This window comes from Numida meleagris, chromosome 5 (genome assembly GCF_002078875.1).
Source record: "Numida meleagris isolate 19003 breed g44 Domestic line chromosome 5, NumMel1.0, whole genome shotgun sequence".
Lineage (NCBI taxonomy): Eukaryota > Metazoa > Chordata > Aves > Galliformes > Numididae > Numida > Numida meleagris.
This window is the reverse complement of record NC_034413.1, coordinates 36,642,242-36,658,555: the sequence shown is the minus strand read 5'-3', so window position 1 is coordinate 36,658,555 and position 16,314 is coordinate 36,642,242. Positions and strand designations below refer to the sequence as shown.

General features: G+C 46.0%; 1 long non-coding RNA gene across 1 annotated transcript; it reads left to right on the top strand.

The window, feature by feature from the left end:
* On the top strand, positions 8,392 to 15,684 carry LOC110400447. The gene is made up of 5 exons (XR_002439851.1): positions 8,392 to 8,411; positions 9,794 to 9,847; positions 10,049 to 10,252; positions 14,658 to 14,741; positions 15,315 to 15,684. It is a non-coding gene; the product is annotated as an uncharacterized LOC110400447 (long non-coding RNA).

Genomic DNA, 16,314 nt, shown 5'->3' with positions numbered 1-16,314 from the left:
GCTGTGCTGCTGCAGGTCCTGTCCCTTGAAGTGAAAAGCAGAGGAAGGGAGGAAAAATGGGATTGGTAACAAATGATGTGATGGCAGAGTGTCAATCGCAGAGGAATTTCATCCTGGCCCCATATTACTGCGGCACCAAGAGTGCTTTCCAGTGAAGGCTGTGTCAGCACTTGGTTTAACTTATATACCGATTCATTGTCTGCCCTTTGGGCTGAGGCTGATTTTTCTAGGAGTTAACCTGGCAACAGTTCTCATCGTGTATTTTCAGCTCTCATCCCTGCAGCATCGGCCCCGGCTTATCCAACCACGTCACAGTTCTCTTGGTATGGCCAGGGATGTGAGCCTGAGATGCAGGCTCAGCAGCAAAAGTGAGGGTTTGCACAAAGCTCTCCATCCTCAAAAATCACCTGCATCCCATCCCCATCCTGTCCTCAGCCTGCAAGAACCAGTGGGTATTTGGAGGGAGCTTCCAGCCCTTCTGACCTCGAGCATCATTTGGGCTAAGGGGAGTGGGGCAGTGATTCACGACTGCAAGCAGTGGAACTGCCCTGCCTAATTAGTTACTGCCAGCCAGAAAAGGTGGCATAAATGCATATTCTTGATCCAGTTCTATGGCAGAGTAAAATGTGATAGCTTAAAATCCCTGTCTTTGTAATGGGACATGAAAGCAGTCAGCATGCCTGGTGGGTGATGGCTCATAAAGCCATGATAACTTGATCAGACCATGCTGAGAGAACGAAGGGCAATAAATTACTAGAATGAGATGCTGTTCTCCCAGGAGCTCTAACACTGCTTAGCTGGAAAACTATGGTATCACTTGCTGCGGTGTAAGGTCCCCTGCTTACAGCACTCTCTGTGCCTAACATTTGGAGTGTGGTAAATATGCCACCAGCTCTGAAAACTTCTCCTGGGACCTACATGGAGGGGAGGGAAGGTCTTTTCATCAGTTACAAACTGGTGATAATAACCAGCAAAGCTCAGGACTAAATGTTCAGCTTTTACACTGCAGACCCTGGGTGTATACCAGGGAAAGTGGTAATACTTGCTAAAAATACATAATTATTTGGAACTTAAAGCTGACTGCAAAGAGATGCAGGAAGATCTCCTGGCACTCGGGGGATACTCAAGATGACAGCAGAAGATGTTTGATTTTATCAAACGCAGAGTGAAACACAAAGGAGAAAGGAACCCAACCACAAGCATACACAATTATCACTGCTCCGGGAAGTTGGTTGGATCTGACTTGTGCAAACACCAGCTTAGGACTCAATAGAGAGCAAAAGGCAGGACTTACTGCAAGCAAACAGCACAGAAAACACTCTGATTATAAATCCCTGGCGTACGGATTTTATGTGCGGACCTACTCATTCATCTTTTCTCATGAAGGATGCAGTAAAAAGGAAGACATGGAGGAGGAAAACACGTAAAGGAATAAGCACCCTGAAGGGATGTGAGAGAGAAAAGAATATTTGATCATGAGGGAGAGACAGGAATAGAAATAGAAATATAATGCAGTACTAGAGGAGAGGGCTATCTTTCTGCTATCTGAAGGATTCAAGCTACTTTTACACTGCATCACCTACACCAGTGTTCAAAACAACTCAGCTGTGTCCCAGAAAGCAGGTGCTTGAGGGCTGCAAAGGAAAGACACCCAAATTATGAGTTAAGCCCTAGAGCTGAAGGTGCATGGAGGAAGAGATCCAGTGACTGCTGGGGAATAGCCAGTCTTGGTCCCTGCCCAGGATGATTGCATGTTGAAGTTATTGCCCTTCCCAGATATCTACCACACACTGCAAGTCAGTGGTCAAAATCAATTAGGAACAATCACATCCTCCCACAGAAAGCACACACACTATCAATCTCCCTTTGAGTAACCATGCTGCTTATTAGCTTATTGAGGATGTAATAGGAATAGCACCGGGTGAATAGTTTGTGACAGGTTATTTATGCATCGGACTTCCTCCCGTTTCATCTGTTTGCAAATTGACCTTGACTTTCCCTGCTATATTCATGGTTTGGAACTACTTGGTTACTAATTGCAGTGGCACAGCTTGTTTGAGACGGCCTTTTCCCATTGATAGCCCCTCGGTCTGACATCCCACCCTGCTTTTCTACAAACAAGCAGTGAGGTCACACGTTCGGGCCCACCAGTCTGAAAGCAGTGAGCTCAGAACACATTTCAGCTGGAGGAAAGAGAGGAGGAAAGCATTTGGCCCTGCTCAGAGGCAAGGGGGAGGAGAGGATGAGCTGGGCAAGAGCCCACATATGCTCGAATGAGAGTGTCTGATATTTCCCAGACGCTGCTCGGCAAGCAGTAAGGCCTGGCCCAGGCTGGCTGAGCCGCCGCAGCTCTCACTTCAGAATAAAAGCCCCAAATCTCCATGCTTGGCATGGAAGAGAGGGAAACAAGCTGCTTTTCTGTGTGAACAAGTCCTTAATGTGGGAACACTCTTGCCGAGCCTGGGCAGCGGGGATCTGTGGCCCTGAGAAGTACTGAGCTTCTTCCTAGCACCAGAGAGAAGCCAGCTCAGTGATGGTCTCAGCATGGGGCAGACAACTTCTGCTGCTGCTCCAGGGAAATGACCAACCAAACAGGGCAGCATCTGCGTTATCTGGAGTGTCATAATTTGGAGTCACCGTGGTAAAAGCCTGGCTGCATGCAAGGAACTGTAATTATCCCTCCCAGTGAAAGGAAGGAGCAGCAGGCTGCCTGCAGCACGTAGGGAGCTCGGGGTCACTCTGACCCATGGGTGAGTCAGGCTGCCCAAAAAGGGCCTGTCTGTGGGCAGCAAGCTTGTGACTGCCCTGGGCCACCCCGACAGCAAGTGGGGGCCTGTGGAATTCCTGGAGAGGCAGATGGCTCAAAAGCATCGCTGCTGAGGCAGTTTGGGCTGAGAACACCTGCCCTGGCTGCTGAATTGCAGTTGATACAGCTGCCCTGGGTCTCGCTCTGCCCCACACTCCTTCACCACCACCCAATTAAACAGCTTGTTTGGGGATGAGAGAAGGTCTCTAGGCTTGGATACTGCCCGTTGTCAGGAACAGAATGAGGAAATTGCTGTCCCCAGTGATATGATCATTAACCATTGCAGAGGTACTGTAGGAGCTGCAATTTGCAACAGATATTTATCATTTTACAATCATTTTCCTCGTGTTGGGGTTCAGCATCTGCTGTACAGGTATCATTCCTGCTTTGTGCTGCCCTTCTTGTAGGGGATTGCGTGCTGGTCTTCAGTATGATGGGGAACTGTTTGTAAGCAAGTGGCAAATACTCTAATTAAGCAACTGGGCTGTATAATGAGGCTGTTCAGGGGGTGGTGTGATGGAAGTTATTGCATAGTAATGCACAAAAAAAAAAAAGATTTCTGGTGGGTTGTATGCGGGCTCAGACAGAGAGGCTGAAGGGTCTTGGAGCACCTGGATATCTCTGCTCTGACCCCGTGAAGGTTTCAGCTGTGGAATCCTGAGGTGTATGGATGTACATTACTGCTTTTGTATTTTTTTTTTCTCAGTTTGTGTCACTTTTGGTCTGTACAGTGAGAGGAACTTGGGGTGTGACTTTGCATGACTCGGCTTACACGTTCTCCATGCAGAGGTGCAGTGTGTGTCAGTGCCAATAAAGTGGAAAAAAACCCCAGCAAAAGGGGCTGACTGCTGTGGTAGGTGTTAGCGATAACCAGCCAGCAGGAGAGGGGAATATCTTCTGAAAGTTTTCAGCAGGATTTAAGAGCAAATAAAAGGAGCCCTTGAGAACTCCTAGACCATACGAAGCTCTAAGTCCGGTAGGAGAGAGAAACACACAGATACTGAGGTGATGAATCAGATTAAGGAGATGGAAAAAGTTGCTTGGAGTGGCAAGCCCTTCAAGAGTGTGTAGATTTGCCTGAGCTCTCTTCAAAAAAAAAACAAAGACAAAAACAAAAACCATACAGTATATTTAGGGAAAAAAAAGCATCACAGCTGCTTTTTGCAGGGAGTTTCTCTGTCAGGAAGTAATGAGATCTTGCTGCCTGATTGATAAAACACACGCAGGGTTGGAGTAAAGAGGTTTCTTCTGTTGTAGTCTTCAGGGCATCACTGTACTCTGTAATATATATAAAAAAACCACTCTGCTGACTCACGCTCTGCTCTCTGGAAAGTGCAGCCCTCTTGGCAGCCCCCTTCCTTCCCACCCTCTGCCCCTGGCATTTCTGTGTTTGACAGCACTTTTCCGATTTTTTTCCCCCCTTCCTTCTCCACTCAAACTACATCCAAAAGAATACAGCTTGTTGAAGGCAGCGTTTTGTCTCCACTGATACTATTGGCAACAGATGGAAGATTCCAGAAAAGCATGCCAGTGAGGCTGGAAAAAATGTTAAAATATCTATAGCTGACCATACACTGTTGTCTTGCACACATCTATCCATATGCAAGGCAGATCTGGCTGCTTTCCCCAAATTACTCCTGGAAAGCAACTGCAAAAAGAGTTAGGTTGAGAACTGTGAATGCTGCGGACATTATTTTCAAAGCTTAACAATACAACTTAAAACACATGCTTCTATATTTCCTAAGCAATACTATTAATATTTTTTCCTTTCGAGCTCATGTTTTTACTTGAGATGTGATTGTAAGGCAAAGGCTAATCCGTTCTAATGGCTGCCAAATCAAGACCTCTGAGATTTTTCCACTTTGAAAGCTTGTTGGTTTGTTTTGGTGTTGCATCCTTGAAATGTCGTTTGCTCAGGGCAGGCAAGAATTTCATAACCAAGTTGCATTTCCTCCTATCTATCATCTCTTTTCAGTCTGGACTTCAATGTCTATTCCAGGCTCTGACTGCTGTTTCCAAAATAGCAAGCCCCTCAGCAGACAGGAATTCCCAGTGTGACTCAGTGGCCTCAAACATTTCTGCTGGGAAACAATGGGGTGGATAAGTGGCTAGGGGGACCCTTGAATATGTAACATAATTAATATTGGGCTTTGCTTAAAAAAAATAAAACTGAAAAAGCCACAATATCAATTCCCTTTCTAATTTTACCACGCGTTCTTTGGACTTTTTGTGATGTATTGTTCCTGCTTATAACCCTTAGCATCCAGTATTTATGCTGACAGCTTCAGATTGCTATTTTTCCCCTTTTAAAAGCCCTTTTTTGTTTTGTCATTGTCCTTGTCGTTGTTATTATAAACAGAAATGGTTATTTTCACAATCAGAATGTTTTCCCAAATTAGCACTTTCACGAGGACCTGGAAATGCTAGCAGACTTAAGAATGGCAGTTTCTTTGCAGGATGCCCACTATACACTAACTTGCTTCTTAGTGTTGCTGGACTGATGAGGGTAGGGTGATCTTGAGATTTTGGTGTGAGATTTTGGGTTATTTTGGTGTGGGTTTTTTGGTTTTTGAAACTTTGCGGTAGTTGAGATTGGTAATGCTATAGATCTAGCTGGCTTTCTCTTCAATTTGCTGCTTTGTTTGGTGCCTGAGTTTGCATCCTAATGGAACAAAGGGGAACCAGCAAGAAGTGACTCACTGAAACTGTATCTTCTGCCTTTTCTCACAATTCTCATGAGAAATTTGGAAGAAAAATAATGTGGACTAGAACTGCAGTTTGCAGCCCGATCACCCATAAACCAATGACTGGAGTTACTCCAGTTCACGCTGTTTTGTTGCTACTAACTTATAGAGTAGCAGCGATCAACACTTCAGTATTCATCTTGCATGGGAAATGACACACTTGTTTGGTTTGAGATGTTATGGCTTTCTCAGCCAAGAAGCAGCCATATGAGCTTGGTTTCTTTTTGCAAACCGGATGATTTCTTACAACCATCATATGGGACACTGAGATGGTGTGGGAGGGAGTTGAAGCATCTCTAAATTGTTGCCCTTCCTTCAGAAAGGGGCATAGGATGATGCCTTTAGAGACTGACCTTTCCTTGAGAAGGAAAAGCAATAGGGCTGCAAGATCACTGTCTCTTGCTCCCAAACTTGGATGCACTGAGGCACATGGGACTGCCTGATGTGTTGCCATCACAGCCCCTGGGGCAGTCCCTATTTCTGTGTACCCCCCAAGCATCTGTCCCCTCGTGCTTGGATGCAAATGTTGAAGACAGGCACCATTTTGTTTTGCTCTGATTCATACAGTACTTGGCAAAAGGAAAGAGAAGGGCATCTTGGCTCTCCACCAGACCTCCAAAGTGCTAAAATAATACTAACCTCATAATAAATCTCAAATTTTTATTATTGTCTGACACTCTGCAGCTTATTTTGGCTCTGGGCACCTGCAAAGTTGGAGAAAAAAGTGAAAACTTGTCAATGTGGAGCAAATGAAAGCACCCAACTTCAATCTGTTTAGCAAGACACAACTATGAAGCACTGCGCCTTGGAGAGAGGAGCAAAGGATTTCCTGGAAATGAATTCAGGAGCTGTTTGATCTCCAATTGATGTTTTGTTTTTGTTTTCTAAGCAGCAGTAACATTATTTTAAGATATAAACAGACCATTTTGCCTCGTCCTTGAAGTGAGTCATTAATTGCTTCTGACATGAATTAATTACTGCTTGTGCATAGTTTCAGGGGCCCTGCCATCTCTGTTTTACCTTCTACATTCTTTCTAGTTATGCATTTGTATTTCTAGTCTCTTGATAATCACTGATCCTGACTGTCAGCAAGGAGAACCTAAAGCTTGATACAGTACGTGTCTGGGATGTGCAAACTGATGCAATGGAATGCAATAATCAAGTTTCTACAGTGGTGAGAAATGCAAAATAATTACTCTTGTATGACAAAGAGAAGCCCCAAGGGCTGGCTTCACAAAAGGATGCCTTGTTTTTCTTGAAGGCTGGATCCCTGCCTGCCCTATTCGCCATAAGCCATGCTGTGATCTCGGGATGGGACCTGCAGTGCTGAGTTTATGGCCTAAAACTTAAGACAATTGCTTTGTCATAGCTGGTGGCTCAATAAATAAAGTGATTCCAAACTGCTGTGTGTATTTGCAGCTGGGGACAGATGTTTGCCACTATTGTTTAAACTCATGCCCAATTTTGTCCCATTGATGGCTGTGGGTAGCATTTCCAATCAGGCCAGGAAGGCTGTGCTACACAGGGAACTTCAGATACTGTTTTTAGAAGACGTGACTTTAACTAGATTTTCATCAGCTCCCTGATATTCTTTCATTGCATTGCTCAGTTGAAATCTCAGGAGGGCTTGAGTGCAGGTGATAGCCTGCAGCAAGTTTTCACTGGTCAAGAAAGTATTTCTGGTATTTAAGGGGAATGCTTAGTCTTTTATGTTGCTTTTCTGTTTTAGCCCTTGTCAGCTTGTTCCTGTAACAGAAGAAGAACCGGTTCCCTTAGATAAATCCAGGCTGAGAAATACATATTAAACACTTTTTCTTTTCATGTCTCCTTTCTCCTTTGGATTAACCACTCTTCTTTTTTTCTTCCCCCACCCCAAAGTGGAAGCATTTGGGATTCTTTCCTCATTTTAGTCTCTATTTTTCAGACCAACTGGAAAAAAAAAAAAACAGACCGGAGGGAGCTGCTTTGCTGTGGGTGGGTTGTATGGAGGGCAGTGAAGGAGAGAGAGGGCAGTGAAGAAGGAGGGAACCTGACTCCCATCTGGAACCTCTTTTAGAGCCTTACTTCAAACCCCCTACCTGGCTCCTCTTGTCTTTCTCAGACTCTCCTGGCCCCTTATCAGACTATTGATTTTCCCTCTTTTGTTGTGCTTAATGATGTGTGTATTTGTGGGATTCTTTTCCCCCCCCCCACTGCACGACCAAGTACAATCTGATTGGGTGATGAGCTGATCTTGCTACCAGTTTCTGAAGTGTTTGTTACAGCCAGGTGTACTGCACGGCAGACAAATGCATCCACTGTGAACAGGAAAATCCCTCTTCCCTTCTACTCCTTGCATGTCTCCTTTGGCCCTTTACATCCAGTTCTTTTGATGCTTTCTCTTGATGCTTTGATAAATGTGGTGAGTGTTCCACGCCAGCAGACGGCTGAACCGAGCTCTTTGCTTGCACAGACGCCAATGGATCTTTTTTTGGTTTGGGTTTGTTGTTTTTTTAAATACGATCTGAGAACTGACGTGCTGAAAGAAGCAAGGCGTGGCTGGTTGACACCGAGGGTGATTTGTGTGATCCTCTGTGGGACCAAAGGGAGCTCCAGGAGAGAAGTGCAGCTCGTGCTGGATGCCTAGCCATTGGGCTTAGGGCTTGGCCAAGGCTATCAATACAAGCCTTGCTGATCAGAGGCTATCAGCCCATCCTGCCCGGGGCCGGGTTTCCCGTGGGTGTGAGTCCTCCTTCCTCCTTGCTGCCTCCTGAGAGAGCTGACTTCAGCTTGCCCTTTAGGCAAGAGGATTACATAGCATCAGCTGATGTCATAATCTCATTCCCAAGTGCTTTTCCACATGCTTGAGATGGGTTTAGCAGGTAAGGGAGAGCTGGCAACTGTCACAGTTTGCAAAACAAAAAGACGCCTCTGCTCTGTTGAGCTGCTTCTGGCTCCTTTGACTCAGAGCTCCCATGGGCTTAGCAAGCGATGCTGATACTTCTGCATCCTCCTCCTGGCTTTAAACCCACCGTGTGGATCATTAACGCCGGCTTCTCTACCTGAGTGTGGGATAAAGCTAGCCAAAAGGGTCATGGCACTGAAAGCAATACAGAATTGCACGGCCCCCGAGGTCCAAAGGCTACTAACTCTCCTCCGTGTGTGGGATGGAAGAGTATCTGAAGGAGTCAAAGAGCTGTGTGTTTGGGTTTGTTCCTGCTGCTGTCTCACAGGTCTCTCAGCAGAGGGCCCGGGCCTCTCTAATAGAGGCTGTGACCCAGCTGTCCTCTGCAAGAGGTGCGTGTGTTGCCAGCAGTCAGCACAATCGACCTCTGGTTGTGAGCCCTTGAATGGAGAAGTCCTGGGACCTGCATAGCAGATACCAGTGGCCTTTCTGAACTGCCCTTTCCTCCTCCCCATCACACTCCTTCTTTGCTATGCAGAAACCAGCCTTGGGCCATGGACCAGCTGTGAGTATTAATACAGCGATAGGAGTCTTGGCCAAGCACTGAGGTGGTCCCTGCGTGATGCTGGGGCCTACTGCCCAGTTCAGGATGTCATCCTCATGTCTAATCTGACCTCCTGGTAGCACATCCAGAACGTGAAGTGTCTCTTGGAGCATCCCAGGTGGCATTCAGCACTTTGTGCTGCCCCACGTGGGCAGCACTAATCCAGCCAGCTGCAATCCTCCCAGGCTGTGCGTGGGGTGTGTGTGCATTATGGGGCTGGGGGTTGGTCTGGTGTTCGCCTGGGAAGAACCTCTCCCGTTCATCACTCTGGAAAAAATGCAGTTTGCTTCCTGAAGCAGCATTTTGCTGCTCTCTAGGGAAGGCTGAGCATGAAGGACTGCCGACAAGTAGGAATGCTGATATGACCCTCCTCTTCCTCCTGGGGAAAAACGTGGCCATGGGCAAGAGCCTGGCCTTGGGTGAGGACAGGCTGTATTTTTACATTCTGCTGAGCTGGCTTGGTGTGTGGTTGGGGAGGGACAGGATGATTCCACTATGTCCAGTTGCCAAATGTTATGGCCTCGGCGTACCTTCATGAGCAACGCCATGCTTCCCTGGAGCTTCACAGAGCTCTGCTCTCAGCCCAGCACAGCTGGAGGCACGTGAGCAACCACTGGGCTGATTCCACAGCTGTTCCTAATAATGTCCTCTTAGAGAGCCCACTTTTAGGTGACTCTTGTCCAAGCATGCACACTAAGCCCAGGCTACAGCTGCTGTGGAGATACTGGCTGCACTCACTGCTGTCTTCCCTGTAGGTGCAGAGGCACTGGAGACAAAAGGCTTGCAATTCAGCCTGAAGAAGCTGATAGGTAAGGCCTTGTGTTTCCTCATGTGTTACTACAATATGTAAGATCAGATGAAGAAACAGCTTATGAAACCCTTGTTAATAATTTATTTGACTGTAAACTCCTTTCTAGGAACCTGGCTCCCCTGCAGCATTTCTAGGCTTAACCATTTGTTTAGGAGCAGCAGAAAGTGGGGATATCATGTTGAATTTTTCTTCATCACAGATTTCCTGGGTTAACCTGCTCAACCTGATCTCCGTTAGCCTTGTGAGATGTTCAAGGTCATGTCTGAAGGAGGGAAGCTGAAAGAACATCTATTCTTCTGGAAGAAGTGGTGTAACATCCCACACCTCACCAGCACACCCATGGACCCCTTGGGACGAAGGTGGCTGGCAGTGTGTGTTTTGAGAGACACAAAAACTCACACTGGTGGGTTTCTGCCTTTGGAATACTGGGATCTTCCTGAGGGGCATGTCTAACTAGAGCCAGGCTTCTATGTGGTCTTTGTGAAACTAAAGATATTGGTGGGAGGGAAACAATATGAGCCGTGCTTTTCATACATTTGGGCAAGATGTGCAAAGTGAGAAACGTTATTATAAATTGTTGTTCTTGGCCAATTCACCCATTCTGTTTCCAGCATGTAACTCTTGCTTTGAATTTTTCTCCTGTATCTATGCTATGCAGGTGGCATTATTTCAGATTAAATGAGAATACAGGGAAAAAATTAGTCAGCTGAGTAGGAAATCGTGCATCTCCCCCTTAGTGAGCCTTTTGATCAAATTCCTTCACGGTCATCAAGGTTGAGACTGGCTTTCAACAATATGCACTTTCAATGTTATTCCAAAGATGACTAGGTTGTGCTATTGTTAATTCTAGGAACAGCGGGAAAATTGCATGAAGAGCTGCTCGGGAACATCATTTTAGATGCTGTGTTGAGGGACTTGGTTTAGTGAGAACTATTGGTGATAGGTGGACAGTTGGACTGGATGATCTTGTAGGTCTTTTCCAACCTTGGTGATTCTATGATCTCTGCCTTCTCCAACATTTGTGCTACGGGTATGGGACTCATCAGTGGTTGCTCAGAAGCTGAAAGCATCTCCCCAGTAAGCCACCTAGAATCACCGGTTGTATATCCTCATCCTCAGCAGCTTTCTCTGAAAAAAAGAGACGTGATGTGGGCCGCTGCATTCAGGGAATCTTCTCCAAAGCACGAGGAAAAGGCAGAGGGGTAAGGAGGAAATGGAGGGCCATGGAAAGGAGATTTGGTGTCCCCTTTCCATTCACAGTGTCCATGCCCAAGTAAGGGCAGTACTGAGAAAGGTAATGGGGGAGAAGAGTTTACCATTAATTTTTAAATTTAGACACCTGTATTGTTCAGTTCAAGCTGTCCTGCTAGGTAGCTCCGCAAGGAGTGCAAAGGGTTGTTAATGGGCTGCAGGGAAACCTGTGGGGTAGTTCCCTGACACTTTAAAGCCTGAGAGTTAAAGATCTGCCCCTGGAGACACCCACTAAGGGTGCATGCAGCTCTCCAAGCATTTTGGCAACAGGCACAAGTCACAGACAGAGCTGATCCTCCTCCTGTGGCAAAGACTTGAAAAAAAAAAAAAAAAAAGATGCAGGAGTGAGAAACTTAAGGCTTTCCCCCTACTTTCAAGACTAAAATTAAGCCAAGTGATGCATTTTTCCGCTGTTTTTTTAGCTGATCTTTCTCATAGCTCTATTTCCTGAAGCAGTTCCATGTCTTGAGGTCATCCTAAGGGTGCAGATCCTCGTGCTATCGCTCCTCCAGTGGCCTCCCTGGCTGGTGGGTCTGCATCTGAAAACTGTTAGGAAGACCAAGAGGTAGGGATAGCTTGTCCCTGCGCCAAGATGTGCTTTTCTCATCATTGCCAGCATCTCCAGCTGTGCTTTGGAGCTTGCAGACTTGCATCGTGCTGCTGATTCTCCACTGAAGATGGAGGCTTTGGAGGCTTGATCTCATATGTCAGGCTCCAGAATTTAATTCTGAGAGACTGTATATGATATCTCAGGGATTTCAGAGCACCTGACGAGGTGGTATTCATGCCCTGATTGAAGGCTTTTCCCACTGGAAGCTGAGTGCGCAGTTTCTCAGCTAGGGTGGGAGGTGGAACTGCCTCTTGCAAGTGCCAGCCTCCATGTGGAGTGCCAAATAGTGGCAGGACTGCCTTAAAGAACTGTGGTTTATGCTGATCCTTTCCTATAGAGAGAGACTAGTGTTGGGGGATGGATCATTTTATTTTACACAAATGCTTGACTGTGTTTAATGTTGATTTTCGTTTCTGATTGACCCTTGTCTCACTTGTGTTCTCCTTTGTTCTCTAAATCAAGCGAGTCCAAGACAAAGACTGAAAAACAAGGATTAGAGCAGGGAGGAAAACTGAGAGCCTGGGTCTGGTTGGAATGGGAGAAATCAATTGCCTTTTGTACCCTCAAGATAAATAGAACAAGGGGATAAGGGTTCGAGTGTACTACATGGTAGAAGTTTGTAAGTTCACACATGTTATCTGCTCTGAGGAAAAGCAAATATTTGATCAATCAGACTGAATGGAAACTTTGAGGGGGGGGACACTTGTGCACAGGCTTGAATTCATGCTGTCATCATTCAGACGTGGTCAACGATGTCTGTTTGGCTTGAACTGATGTAAGAAGGGTCTGGTCAACATGATGTGAAGTCTGTGTTATACAGAAGAGGTTCAGCATCAACAAAGAAAACAGTCCCCTGGTTTTCCCAAAGGAGAAGCCCAGAGATTCTATTTCCACAGAGATCTTCTGATGTAGGTAGTCATAAGAGTGTAGATTTGTTGGCGGGAGAAGGGTGGGAGATAGGGAAGTTCATAGGGTAAGTTTTGCTTCCTGCTGCGCTTCCATGGGCTGGGCAATGCTCATGGTTATTCTCAAGGACAGCTTGGAGTAGGAGAAGCATTTCAAAAGGTGCACAGAACTGTGGAGCAAGTGAATTTTCTCATGATTTGTTCTATGTTTGTGCTACCAGCAAGCAAGACAAGGCTGCTCTGGGCGTTTTATTTCTTAGAGCCATTTCTGTAATGATTACTCATTAGAAAGGAAGCATGAAAACATACAGGCATGGAATAAAAGCCCAACCTAACCACTGAAGTTTACTAATTGTAAGGACATCTCAATTGGCTCAGAGCAAAGGTTCATCTTTCCGAGCATCCTTCCTCTGCAAGTGGTCCATGTAGGTTATGGAAGGGAAGAATGCAGAATACGGGGTGGAATGTCCATGCACTCACCCTCCCAGCATCTGCCAGTCCAGTCTGGGAACCTCTGGCTCCCAAAGGTTCTGTCTGCATAGTTGGGTTGGTTTGCTCTCTTGTGTATACTGAGATGGCTGACAGATACCACATTCAAGGGCATTCCTCTTTTACTTTACAGAATTTTGCATACAAGAACTTCTTTCAGCAGTCTCCATGTGTAAGGCTAAGTATATTTAGACACTAATAACACCGAGATGAAATCGTTGTTCATTTATTTTCTCCACAACTTACTAGTATGAAATGCATACATGTATTATTACAGAAGATCTTAAAGGCCAGATTACTCATTGCTTTGAATCCGGGTATTTCTGGTCAGAATTGAGTTGTTCCCTGCTCTTCCAACAACATACCAGCTGAGATTCAGCTCATGAAACATACCCACACATGTGAATATAAACCCAGGTAGAAAAGCCTCTGTGAAGTAAGGAGATGAATCACATACAGGGAATATTGCCGTGAGGGAGGACTGCAAAACACGTCTGGGGAATGCGTCTGCAGTGCTTGTGATGGATGAGAGCAACTCAGACCTCGCCACCTGCCTCTAATCCCTGCAACACAGTGAGAGTGGCTCCTGAGCTGCTTCCAGCCGGGCAAACAGATGTGCCGTGGGCTTCATTGCTGCTTCAAGCGTTACCCTATGTGATGCTTGGGGCATGTATATCTATTTGAGGTGGTTTCCATCAAGATTTTTCCTGGATATATTTTCCATGCCAAGCCTCTCTAGTGCCAGACTTAGAATCATAGAATGGCTTGGGTTGGAAGGGAACCCAAGGATCATCAAGTTCCAGTCCCCTGCCAAAGGCAGGGCCACCAACCTCCAGATCTGGTACTAGCTCAGATTGCCCAGGGCTCCATCCAGCCTGGCCTTGAACACCTCCAGGGACGGGACATCCACAGCCTCTCTGGGCAGCCTGTTCCAGCACCTCACCACTCTCTCTGTAAAGAACTTCCCCCTGAATCTAAACCTTCCCTCCTTGAGCTTATAGACTTGGCCTCTTTCTCTTGTGTGTCTCTTCCCTCAGCTGAGATAGCATCTCCAGCCTCTCCCATTCTCTCTGCAAAGCTGTGGACTCTCCAAGAGCTTACCATCGATAGGTGGCCTGGGTTGTGCTAAAACTGACAGGGAGTAGGGCCACATGCTTTGGCTGACTTGGCAGCAACTCATGAACTGCAGTCCCCTGGTCAGCTCGTAGAAAACTTTTTGTCGCAGTGAGCTTGATGTACCAGATATCTGTACACAAGTAGCTGCAGGTTGGTTTCCTTCTCCAGTATTTGCAATGAGCAAGGGAGATCTTCTGCTGGATGTGAGCTGCCTTCTTCTTGTTGAAAAAGAGCCCGATTGGACTTCTCAGCCTAAGATTTGAGCAAAAAAAGGCTGTTTCTCCTTTAGTTTTTGTCTTAGTCCAGGCATTAGAATGCTGTGTAATATTTCACAGTGCCCACTGCAGAACACAAGGAGTTAGGCTGTTGCTCTGATTAAAACCTAATCAGGAGAAATACGAAAAAATTAATTCTGCTATATCTGAACTCCTCGATAGGTCTGATGGCAGGAGGTACTGTGCTGTGCAGCCATTCAGTGTTCATCCAGCCTGGGGTCTGCCTTACGTTTTGAATTATCTGCAGTAAGTACAAACATGTGCAGTGCATTTCATTACTTTTTATTGCAATAATTGAGTTACTTTTTTTTTTTTAACAGACTTTCCCCTTCTTTCCCTTCTTTGCCATTCTGAGAATCAGGCTCTTTTTGGCATGGCTGTGCTTTTTGGGACTTTCTGCTTTACTAAAATCTGCTGTAGCCCCAGTCTTGCAGAATGGCTTCATTTCACCCTGCTACAGGCAGAGGCAAGAGTTTTCCTACAAAAGAATAGCAGGGATTTGGCCTGAAAGGTGCTCTGCTTCTTTGAGTGCATGTCCCTTTGCAATTACAAGAGCAGAATGCAAAATTTTCCCTTTGGCAGCGTCTCCAGCTCTTGCAACTCTTGTATTACATTGTGCTTGAGTTAAAACTGAAGAGGTTTTTTTTTTTTTTCTTGTTATTTAAAGAGGTTCTAATAAAATTAGAGAAAATCTAATAAAACCTTAGGTATCACAATTGTAGATTCAAAGCCTGAAAATATTACCCTACCCTCTGACAAGCTGAGATGAAAGGAACCCAAATATTGCCACTAGTTAAGACACTTGTCTTGCTTCTCCAGGCTTGATCCGTGAGTACTTGTCGTGCTGTGCATTTGGCAGATGGTGGGAAGTAAAACAGCAGGTCATGCTGAGTATGCTTCAGGTGTGTAGTTCCATCCTGTCAGCCTTGGGGTGAGGGTGAGCCATCCTGAAAACCAAACCAAGTGGTGTGAGTGACAGAAGTGACTGAATGGCTGTGACGTACAGAGATGCAGCAGTGCCTGCGTGTGGCTGTGCTTGTGCAGAGGCTGTGGTGGGGATGTGTTATTTTTTATTTTATTCAAATAAACACTGTGGCCCTGTTCTTTGATGGGCTGAAGGACATGGGAGCCTCTTTTTCCCAGACGCTTTTTCTGGGAATCTGTGTTCTCTCTCTAGAATGCAGAATAAACAAACTAGAAATTTTGGGTTTTTAAAATCAAAATAACTATTGTTCTGCCTTCCCCTCCATGGCCTCCTTCTCTTCCCACCAGCTCCCAGGCAGCTTTCCCTCAACCCAAGCATCCCTGGGGACTGTCTCCATCCCTACCGCGCCATCTGTCCTGAGATATCCCATCCCACAGCCTTGGATCGCTGGCTGCTCCCCTATCTACGTATCTGGGGCTCCAAAAACCAAGATTATCTGCATTGAAGAAACATGAGGGCAATTCACAGAGCTGATGCTTTGAGTTGGTCCATTTTTAAGTATTGCCAGTGTTTCAGTCTCTGAGAGTGTGAGATGTCCCTTAATTGGGCTTAATGAGGGGAGCAGAAAACGAGGGGGAAAAGCTTCTTTGCAAAAAGGAAAAATGATCTTAAACCACAACACTGAGTCCTGCCTGCTAGGAGAGGAGCTAAAGGGAGCAGGCTCTTCTGTTCTCCAGGTGATGCTAGTGCGGCACTCTGGAGTGTAGCAGCCTGTTTGTAGATGCAATGATGGATACCAAAGACATCAATCAGGCACTGGTGGTTGATTTAACCTGATGGTAAGGCTAAGGCACATAGCAGCAGCTGGAACAATTTGCTGCAAGCACATGCCAA